Genomic DNA, 12,500 nt, shown 5'->3' on the forward strand with positions numbered 1-12,500 from the left:
TTATGTACTTATATGTGTGTATGAAGGACAGTATCATGTACTTATATGTGTGTATGAAGTGTAGTATTATGTACTTATATGTGTGTATGAAGGACAGTATCATGTACTTATATGTGTGTATGAAGGACAGTATCATGTACTTATATGTGTGTATGAAGGACAGTATCATGTACTTATATGTGTGTATGAAGGACAGTATCATGTACTTATATGTGTGTATGAAGGACAGTATCATGTACTTATGTGTGTATGAAGTGTAGTATCATGTACTTATATGTGTGTATGAAGTGTAGTATTATTTACTTATATGTGTGTATTAGTGCAGTATTATGTACTTGTATGTGTGTATTAATGCAGTATGAAGTACTTTTATGTGTGTAAAATTGCAGTATTAAGTACTTGTATGTCTATAAGAGTACGTATATGTGTGTATAATTGCAGTATGAGTACTTGTATGTGTGTATTTGTGCAGTATTAAGTACTTTTATGTGTGTAAAATTGCAGTAGTAAGTACTTGTACATGTATAAGAGTACTTATATGTGTGTATAATTGCAGTATTGAGTACTTGTATGTGTGTATTAGTGCCGTATTAAGTACTTGTATGTGTGTATAATTGCAGTATTAAGTACTTGCATGTGTGTTTAAGAGTACTTGTATGTGTGTATAATTGCAGTATTAAGTACTTGTATGCGTGTATTAGTGCAGTATTAAGTACTTGTATTTGCGTATAATTGCAGTATTAAGTACTAGAATGTGTGTATAATTGCAGTATTAAGTACTAGAATGTGTGCATAATTGCAGTATTAAGTACTTGTATGTGTGTATAATTGCAGTATTAAGCACTAGAATGTGTGTATAATTGCAGTATTAAGTACTTGTGTGTGTGTATTAGAGCAGTATTTTGTACTTGTATGTGTGTATTAGAGCAGTAATAAGTAGTAGTATGTGTGTATAATTGCAGTAATAAGTACTAGTATGTGTGTATAAGTGCAGTATTAAGTACTTGTATGTGTGTATAAGAGCAGTAATAAGTAGTAGTATGTGTGTATAAGTGCAGTATTAAGTACTAGTATGTGTGTATAAGTGCAGTATTAAGTACTTGTATGTGTGTATAAGAGCAGTAATAAGTAGTAGTATGTGTGTATAAGTGCAGTATTAAGTAGTAGTATGTGTTTATAAGTGCAGTATTAAGTACTTGTATGTGTGTAATTGCAGTATTAAGTACTTGTATGTGTGTATAATTGCAGTATTAAGTACTTGTATGTGTGTAATTGCAGTATTAAGTACTTGTATGTGTGTATAATTGCAGTAATAAGTAGTAGTATGTGTGTATAATTGCAGTATTAAGTACTAGTATGTGTTTATAAGTGCAGTATTAAGTACTAGAATGTGTATATTCGTGCTCATTCAGATTCCTGGCTGCATCCACGTTGCCATGACGATCCTCCGCCCAATGGCAGCACAGAGGGGAGGAGGGGCGAGAGGGTTGCTATGGTTACCAGAAAAAGGAGAGCAAGAAAGTTGCTGCTCTGCCTTTAAGGATGAAACCTTCATTGTTGATGTGTGTGTGTGTGTGTGTGTGTGTGTGTGTGTGTGTGTGTGTGTGTGTGTGTGTGTGTGTGTGTGTCTGTGTCTGTCTGTGTGTGTGTGTGTGTGTGTGTGTGTGTGTGTGTGTCTGTCTCTGTGTGTGTGTGTGTGTGTGCGTGTGTGTGCGCGTGTGTGCGTGTGTGTGCGTGTGTGTGTGTGTGAGTGTGTGTGTGTGTGTGTGTGTGTGTGTGTGTTTGTGTTTAAAGTCAGTATGACTGGTGAGTGTGTGTGTACATTTCTTGTTGTCATGAACAGCCAGGAAGTAGTCTTTGTCAGGAAGTAGTCTTTGTCAGGAAGTAGTCTTTGCCAGTCTTGTGTTGTGCCTTGAAAGTGTGTGTCCTGTAAGTATACACACAGCAGCTGTTTGATGCATCTTGTAGTTTTCAACATGAATAGATTGCCATGTAAAGTTGCTAATGTTAAGTTGGATGCTGGCAGTGTATGTGCAACATGTACACAACATGATGCATCACATATGTTGTGTATGTGTATGTAATGTGTATGTGTATGTAAGTGTATGTGTATGTAAGTGTATGTGCAACATGTACACAACATGATGCATCACATATTTGACATATGTGCAACATGTACACAACATGATGCATCACATATGTTGTGTATGTGTATGTACGTGTATGTAATGTGTATGTGTATGTACGTGTATGTGCAACATGTACACAACATGATGCATCACATATTTGACATATGTGCAACATGTACACAACATGATGCATCACATATGTTGTGTATGTGTATGTACGTGTATGTAATGTGTATGTAAGTGTATGTGCAACATGTACACAACATGATGCATCACATATGTTGTGTATGTACGTGTATGTAATGTGTATGTGTATGTAAGTGTATGTGCAACATGTACACAACATGATGCATCACATATGTTCCAGTTGTCTGTACAACATGTCCGAAAAGGAGTAGGAAGAAGCAAAACTTATTTAATCCTCCCCCTTTTCCACAACTACTAACACTTATGTTCACTTCCTGTTGTCATTTTGGAACACAATTTACATCCCGGATTTGTAAATACATCAGTTGTCTTTCATACATAGTTAATGATGTACTTATTTACATCATAGTTATATCTTATTGTCAATAAGTTCAATACAATAATGTTAGCAAAAGTCAGCTAACAATGGAGGAAAGGAAAGTGCTCTAAAAAACCCTCCAAAAACCTCCATCAATGTTTTATATACACAATGTAAGTATATATGTAGTATCTACTAACATTCATAATAACATGTAATATATACATGATGTAAGTATATATGTAATATCTAGTAACATTCATAATAACATGTACCATATACATGATGTAAGTATATATGTAGTATCTAGTAACATTCATAATAACATGTAATATATACATGATGTAAGTATATATGTAGTATCTAGTAACATTCATAATAACATGTAATATATACATGATGTAAGTATATATGTACTATCTAGTAACATTCATAATAACATGTAATATATACATGATGTAAGTATATATGTAGTATCTAGTAACATTCATAAAAACATGTAATATATACATGATGTAAGTATATATGTAGTATCTAGTAACATTCATAATAACATGTAATATATACATGATGTAAGTATATATGTCATGTAGTAACATTCATAATAACATGTAATGTATACATGATGTAAGTATATATGCAGTATCTAGTAACATTCATAATAACATGTAATATATACATGATGTAAGTATATATGTCATGTAGTAACATTCATAATAACATGTAATATATACATGATGTAAGTATATATGTCATGTAGTAACATTCATAATAACATGTAATATATACATGATGTAAGTATATATGTAGTATCTAGTAACATTCATAATAACATGTAATATATACATGATGTAAGTATATATGTAGTATCTAGTAACATTCATAATAACATGTAATATATACATGATGTAAGTATATGTCATGTAGTAACATTCATAATAACATGTAATATATACATGATGTAAGTATATATGTAGTATCTAGTAACATTCATAATAACATGTAGTATTTACATATTTTGATCACTTTAAGCATACGACGGTGTACTATTTTCACACAACGTTCACTTTCCCTTCAACAACAACAAGAAGACTACTAATCATGGCAGACTTGATGAGAGACAACAAAGACTACTTTGGGACAAATGATGATCCAGAAACTTCTATTTTTCAGCCTGAATATAAGGAGGATGATCTACAAGTTTTAGTGTGCTAAACAGATGCAGCTTTAGTCAAACACTAAGCATCATGTAGCAGTATTGCTAAGTGCTAAACAAGATGTACAAACATAATAAAACAATCACTTACTGTACAATGTCTGCTCTCACTGGGATAAAGAATGATGGGATGGTTGTATCTTCCCCTTTACATCGATAACTCATCAAATTCCTCATGAAGGGTTACAAAAAATAGTTTGTTGTGTCTTTCTGGCCATCTCCGGGTCTAAGTTGGATGTCAAAGTGGACCAACTTGTGGGTTTATGTCCACAACCTTCTACTATCCAGGTGAGAGACATGATTTATCATCTACAATTAACTTTCACCAACTCAGAGGCGATACAGCAGCTCAATATGTCAATATAGCAGCATAAGCTAGTTAGCTCTCTAAAAGTAGTTCCTCTGTGTTAGCACTTATAATAACAATATCACTAATACTTGCTAATAATCAGGTCACCACATGTAAATGGAGTATTGCACAATACTCCCATTATCTACATTGTTGTGGCCCAGGTGTATTTACACTAGTTCCATTTAGATGGCTCCTCCCACACATGCAGGTGTGTTGATCATGTCTCATCTACCTGGGGATGACCACAGGTGTGCAACACAACAACAACACCCACTTTCTTCCATAACCACCACAACCCCCCCTGGAACATGCACACACACCACCAATACACACATGTAGTATTATTGTACTCTAACTTGCAGGGGGGGCACACCACCAATACACACATGTAGTATTATTGTACTCTAACTTGCAGGGGGGGCACACCACCAATACACACATGTAGTATTATTGTACTCTAACTTGCAGGGGGGACACACCACCAATACACACATGTAGTATTATTGTACTCTAACTTGCAGGGGGGGCACACCACCAATACACACATGTAGTATTATTGTACTCTAACTTGCAGGGGGGACACACCACCAATACACACATGTAGTATTATTGTACTCTAACTTGCAGGGGGGGCGCACCACCAATACACACATGTAGTATTATTGTACTCTAACTTGCAGGGCAGGGGACACACCACCAATACACACATGTAGTATTATTGTACTCTAACTTGCAGGGGGGGGACACCACCAATACACACATGTAGTATTATTGTACTCTAACTTGCAGAAGGGACACACCACCAACACACACATGTAGTATGATTGTACTCTAACTTGCAGGGGGGGGGCACACCACCAATACACACATGTAGTATTATTGTACTCTAACCTGCAGGGTGGGCACACCACCAATACACACATGTAGTATTATTGTACTCTAACTTGCAGGGGGGACACACCACCAATACACACATGTAGTATTATTGTACTCTAACCTGCAGGGGGGACACACCACCAATACACACATGTAGTATTATTGTACTCTAACTTGCAGGGGGGCACACCACCAATACACACATGTAGTATTATTGTACTCTAACTTGCAGGGGGACACACCACCAATACACACATGTAGTATTATTGTACTCTAACTTGCAGGGGGGCACACCACCAATACACACATGTAGTATTATTGTACTCTAACTTGCAGGGGGGACACACCACCAATACACACATGTAGTATTATTGTACTCTAACTTGCAGGGGGGACACACCACCAATACACACATGTAGTATTATTGTACTCTAACCTGCAGGGGGGGCACACCACCAATACACACATGTAGTATTGTTGTACTCTAACTTGCAGGGGGGACACACCACCAATACACACATGTAGTATTATTGTACTCTAACTTGCAGGCGGGACACACCACCAATACACACATGTAGTATTATTGTACTCTAACTTGCAGGGGGACACACCACCAATACACACATGTAGTATTATTGTACTCTAACTTGCAGGGGGGACACACCACCAATACACACATGTAGTATTATTGTACTCTAACCTGCAGGGGGGGCACACCACCAATACACACATGTAGTATTATTGTACTCTAACCTGCAGGGGGGCACACCACCAATACACACATGTAGTATTATTGTACTCTAACTTGCAGAAGGGACACACCACCAATACACACATGTAGTATTATTGTACTCTAACTTGCAGGGGGGACACACCACCAATACACACATGTAGTATTATTGTACTCTAACCTGCAGGGGGGCACACCACCAATACACACATGTAGTATTATTGTACTCTAACTTGCAGGGGGGACACACCACCAATACACACATGTAGTATTATTGTACTCTAACTTGCAGGGGGGGACACACCACCAATACACACATGTAGTATTATTGTACTCTAACTTGCAGGGGGGACACACCACCAATACACACATGTAGTATTATTGTACTCTAACCTGCAGGGGGGCACACCACCAATACACACATGTAGTATTATTGTACTCTAACTTGCAGGGGGGGCACACCACCAATACACACATGTAGTATTATTGTACTCTAACTTGCAGAAGGGACACACCACCAATACACACATGTAGTATTATTGTACTCTAACTTGCAGGGGGGACACACCACCAATACACACATGTAGTATTATTGTACTCTAACTTGCAGGGGGGGACACACCACCAATACACACATGTAGTATTATTGTACTCTAACTTGCAGGGGGGACACACCACCAATACACACATGTAGTATTATTGTACTCTAACCTGCAGGGGGGCACACCACCAATACACACATGTAGTATTATTGTACTCTAACTTGCAGGGGGGGCACACCACCAATACACACATGTAGTATTATTGTACTCTAACCTGCAGGGGGGGCACACCACCAATACACACATGTAGTATTATTGGGGGTGGGGGGGTACTTTTTATTTGCCGTACTAGAATATGATGAAGGGTATGCAGCCTCGGGCTTTACTTTTGCCACGGTGAGAAACCAGGAAAGACTGCTGTGTTGTTTTCTTTAACGTTGATAAGAATACAATCTTATGCGGAGGTGTACTTACAACAATATAAATAATTAAGAAGCTCTGAGTTACAGTAAAATAAACAAATATAATAAAAAAATAAATAAAAATAATTGAGAAGCATTGAGTTAAAGTAAAAATAATAAATTAAATAAATGAATAATTGAGAAGCACTGAGTTACAGTAAAAATAATAAATAACATCGATAAATAATTGAGAAGCACTGAGTTACAGTAAAATGAATAAATATAATATATGAATACATAAAAAATAATTGGGAAACACTTAGTTACAGTAAAATAATTAAATAAGATGAATAAATAAATAAAAATGAATAAATAACATACTTAAATAAATAAAAATGATTTACAGTAAGATGAATAAATAACATACTTAAATGAATAAAAATGAGTTACAGTAAGATGAATAAATAACATACTTAAATGAATAAAAATGAGTTACAGTAAGATGAATAAATAACACACTTAAATGAATAAAAATGAGTTACAGTACGATGATCAAATAACATACATAAATAAATACAAATGAGTTACAGTAAGATGAATAAATCCATCCATTTTCTACCGCTTAGTCCCTTTGGGGTCGCGGGGGGCGCTGGAGCCTATCTCAGCTACAAGATGAATAAATACCACACATAAATAAATAAAAATGAGATACAGTAAGATGAATAGATACCACACATAAATAAATAAAAATGAGTTACAGTAAGATGAATAAATACCACACATAAATAAATAAAAATTATATACAGTAAGATTAATAAATACCACACATAAATAAATAAAAATGAGATACAGTAAGATGAATAAATACCACACATAAATAAATAAAAATGAGATACAGTAAGATGAATAAATACCACACATAAATAAATAAAAATGAGATACAGTAAAATGAATAAATACCACACATAAATAAATAAAAATGAGATACAGTAAGATGAATAAATACCACACATAAATAAATACAAATGAGTTACAGTAAGATGAATAAATACCACACATAAATTAATACAAATGAGTTACAGTAAGATGAATAAATACCACACATAAATAAATAAAAATGAGATACAGTAAGATGAATAAATACCACACATAAATAAATAAAAATGAGATACAGTAAGATGAATAAATACCACACATAAATAAATAAAAATGAGATACAGTAAGATGAATAAATACCACACATAAATAAATACAAATGAGATACAGTAAGATGAATAAATACCACACATAAATAAATACAAATGAGTTACAGTAAGATGAATAAATACCACACATAAATAAATACAAATGAGTTACAGTAAGATGAATAAATACCACACATAAATAAATAAAAATGAGTTACAGTAAGATGAATAAATACCACACATAAATAAATACAAATGAGATACAGTAAGATGAATAAATACCACACATAAATAAATACAAATGAGATACAGTAAGATGAATAGATACCACACATAAATAAATACAAATGAGTTACAGTAAGATGGCTTCTTGAGATGCACTCATTAAAAAAGAGCAGAAATAAGATGTGGGCCAGATCAGTCATTTGAAGTCCACTGAGACTAACGACATCTTTCACTTAATTACTGAGAAGACTCGCACTCCATCTACAAGCATCAGCAGGAGTCAGGATTCATCAGCAGGAGTCAGGATTCATCAGCATGAGTCAGGATTCATCAGCAGGAGTCAGGATTCATCAGCAGGAGTCAGGATTCATCAGCATGAGTCAGGATTCATCAGCAGGAGTCAGTATTCATCAGCAGGAGTCAGTATTCATCAGCAGGAGTCAGGATTCATCAGCATGAGTCAGGATTCATCAGCAGGAGTCAGTATTCATCAGCAGGAGTCAGTATTCATCAGCAGGAGTCAGTATTCATCAGCAGGAGTCAGTATTCATCAGCAGGAGTCAGTATTCATCAGCAGGAGTCAGTATTCATCAGCAGGAGTCAGGATTCATCAGCATGAGTCAGGATTCATCAGCAGGAATCAGGATTCATCAGCAGGATTCAGGATTTATCAGCAGGATTCATCAGCGGGATTCAGGATTCATCGGCAGGAGTCAGGATTCATCAGCAGGAGTCAGGATTCATCGGCAGGAGTCAGGATTCATCGGCAGGAGTCAGGATTCATCAGCAGGATTCAGGATTCATCAGCAGGAGTCAGGATTCATCAGCAGGAGTCAGGATTCATCAGCAGGAGTCAGGATTCATCAGCAGGAGTCAGGATTCATCAGCATGAGTCAGGATTCATCAGCAGGAGTCAGGATTCATCGGCAGGAGTCAGGATTCATCAGCAGGAGTCAGGATTCATCAGCAGGAGTCAGGATTCATCAGCAGGAGTCAGGATTCATCGGCAGGAGTCAGGATTCATCAGCAGGAGTCAGGATTCATCAGCAGGAGTCAGGATTCATCGGCAGGAGTCAGGATTCATCAGCAGGAGTCAGGATTCATCAGCAGGAGTCAGGATTCATCAGCAGGAGTCAGGATTCATCGGCAGGAGTCAGGATTCATCAGCAGGATTCATCTGAAACTGATGGAAAGTTAGAATGTGTAAATGTGTCTGACACCCTGCTTCCAAAGCAAGTGTGCTAGGCACCGAGCTAAAAGCCGGAACGTTCTGCTCATTGTCCAGCCTAATGATGAACCTAACCCAACTAATGAAGCTAGCATGTGTGCACATGTTCATCCATACATACAGTGATGTAGTGAATATTTACAGTGATGTAGTGAATATTTACAATGATGTAGTGAATATTTACAGTGATGTAGTGAATATTTACAATGATGTAGTGAATATTTACAGTGATGTAGTGAATATTTTTGGATTGATTGAGACTTTTATTAGTAGGTTGCACAGTGAAGTACATATTCCGTACAATTGACCACTAAATGGTAACACCCCAATAAGTTTTCCAACTTGTTTAAGTCGGGGTCCACTTAAATTGATTCATGATACAGATATATACTATCAAATATACTATCATCATAATACAGTCATCACACAAGATAATCACATTGAATTATTTACATTATTTACAATCAGGGGTGTGGAGGGGGGGGGGGGGGGGGGGGATATGGACATCAAGTAGTGGACATAGAGAGAGAGAGAGAGAGAGAGAGAGAGAGAGAGAGAGAGAAGAGAGAGAGAGAGAGAGAGAGAGAGAGAGAGAGAGAGAGAGATCAGAAGGCATAAGAAAAAGTATCTGCATTTGATTGTTTACATTTGATTATTAGCAATGTTAGTTTAGGGTTGTAGCTGCCTGGAGGTGAACTTTTATTGCGGTTTTGAAGGAGGATAGAGATGCCCTTTCTTTTATACCTGTTGGGAGCGCATTCCACATTGATGTGGCATAGAAAGAGAATGAGTTAAGACCTTTGTTAGTTCGGAATCTGGGTTTAACGTGGTTAGTGGAGCTCCCCCTGGTGTTGTGGTTATGGCGGTCATTTACGTTAAGGAAGTAGTTTGACATGTACTTCGGTATCAGGGAGGTGTAGCGGATTTTATAGACTAGGCTCAGTGCAAGTTGTTTAACTCTGTCCTCCACCTTGAGCCAGCCCACTTTGGAGAAGTGGGTAGGAGTGAGGTGGGATCTGGGGTGGAGGTCTAGAAGTAACCTGACTAGCTTGTTCTGAGATGTTTGGAGTTTAGATTTGAGGGTTTTGGAGGTGCTAGGGTACCAGGAGGTGCATGCGTAATGGAAAAAGGGTTGAACGAGAGTTCCCGCCAGAATCCTCAAGGTGCTTTTGTTGACCAGAGAGGAGATTCTGTAGAGAAATCTCGTTCGTTGGTTAACCTTTCTGATTACCTTGGTTGCCATTTTATCACAGGAAAGGTTAGCCTCTAGAATGGAACCTAGGTAGGTGACCTCATCTTTCCTGGTGATAACAATGTCACCCACTTTTATGGTGAAGTCATTGACTTTCTTAAGGTTGATGTGGGACCCAAACAGGATGCATTCAGTTTTACCCAAGTGTATGGATAGCTTGTTGTCAGCGAGCCAGGTGCAAGTTCTACAGAGCTCAGCACTGAGGATTTTCTCCACCTGTGACTTGTCCTTGTCTGATACCAGCAGGGCAGAGTCATCCGCAAACAAAAACAATTCACAGTCGCATGCTGATGGCATGTCGTTTATGTATATTAGGAACAGTAAAGGGTCCCAATATACTGCCTTGGGGGACTCCACAGCTCACTGAGAGAGGGGGGGGGGGGGGGGGACACGGTGCCGTTCACCTCTACCACCTGCTCCCTCCCCCTCCAAGTAAGACTGCATCCAGCTCCAAGAGGTTTATGTTAAATCCGATTGCTCTGAGCTTATCCAGCAGTATAGCGTGGTTAACGGTGTCAAAGACCTTCTGAAGGTCCAGCATGACCATGCCGCAGTATTTGCCCGCGTCCACCTCATGTTTGATGTGGTCGCTCAGATAGAGAAGGCATGTGTCAGTGGAGTGGTTAGTTCTGAAGTCAGATAGAGAAGGGCATGTGTCAGTGGAGTGGTTAGTTCTGAAGTCAGATAGAGAAGGCATGTGTCAGTGAAGTGGTTAGTTCTGAAGTCAGATAGAGAAGGCATGTGTCAGTGGAGTGGTTAGTTCTGAAGCCGGATTGGAATTTTGTACATGAGTTTATTAGTGGCAAGGTAACTATCGACCTGTTCATAAACTATTTTCTCCATTACTTCGGAAATGGAACTGAGAATAGAAACAGGTCGGTAGTTGCCAGGTTCCAATTTGCTTCCTTTTTTAAAGAGGGGAGTTACTCTTGCTATCTTAAAATCTTTTTGTACTTGGCCTTGTGTAATTGAGAGGTTTATTATGTGCGTGATGATCGGGGCAATGATGGAGGCAGAGCCCCTGAGGAATCTGGAGGGAATATTATCAAGGCCGGTGGCCTTGTTAGGGTGGAGCGCGCTCAATTTTTTAAACACCTCATCAGCTGTGACCATTTCTAATTTGAAATCATTGTTGGATACTCCTAGCTTTCTGTAGAAGGCTTTAATGTGTTCTACACCAAAGCGACCAGAGTGGTGGGACAGCTTGTTGACAAGAGTTGCGGCTATGATGTAGTGAATATTACAGTGATGTAGTGAATATTTACAGTGATGTAGTGATATTTGCAGTGATGTAGTGAATACATACAGTGATGTAGTGAATATTTACATGTTGTGTGGTTGCAGCCCTCCAGCCGTGCTCCCATCCCCATGGCGGTGGTGCGCAGGGAGCTGTCCATGTGAGTCATACCCCATCGAGCTGCGCTGCCCGGGCACTGATGTCATCATGATCGAGAGCGCCAACTACGGCCGGACACGGACGACAAGATCTGTGACTCTGACCCCGCCCAGATGGAGAACACTCGCTGCTACCTGCCTGACGCCTACAAGATCATGTCACTCAGGTCAGTCACATGTCACATGTCACATGTCACTCAGGTCAGTCTCATGTCAGATGTCAGACATGCTCAGGTCAGTCTCATGTCACATGTCACATGTCAGAAGGCATACATATTTTCCCTACATAAGTAGCAGGTATATACATTGAGAAATGACTTATTTACACAGAATGTTTATTTACATACTTTAACTGTTTCCAAACGGTGTCTGTAAACAGGGCAGTAAAACGGCTGATCAAACAAAACAGAAGTCATGGTCATGGACCCACTAGCTGCGCAAGCTAGCTCTCCAATCAGCTAAACA

General features: G+C 38.2%; 1 pseudogene; it reads left to right on the forward strand.

Moving 5' to 3' along the window:
- The window catches only part of LOC133634247 (adhesion G protein-coupled receptor L3-like), a 334,776-nt pseudogene that overhangs the window by 103,617 nt on the left and 218,659 nt on the right, over window positions 1-12,500 (forward strand).

This window comes from Entelurus aequoreus, linkage group LG18 (genome assembly GCF_033978785.1).
Source record: "Entelurus aequoreus isolate RoL-2023_Sb linkage group LG18, RoL_Eaeq_v1.1, whole genome shotgun sequence".
NCBI classification, from domain to species: Eukaryota; Metazoa; Chordata; class Actinopteri; order Syngnathiformes; family Syngnathidae; genus Entelurus; species Entelurus aequoreus.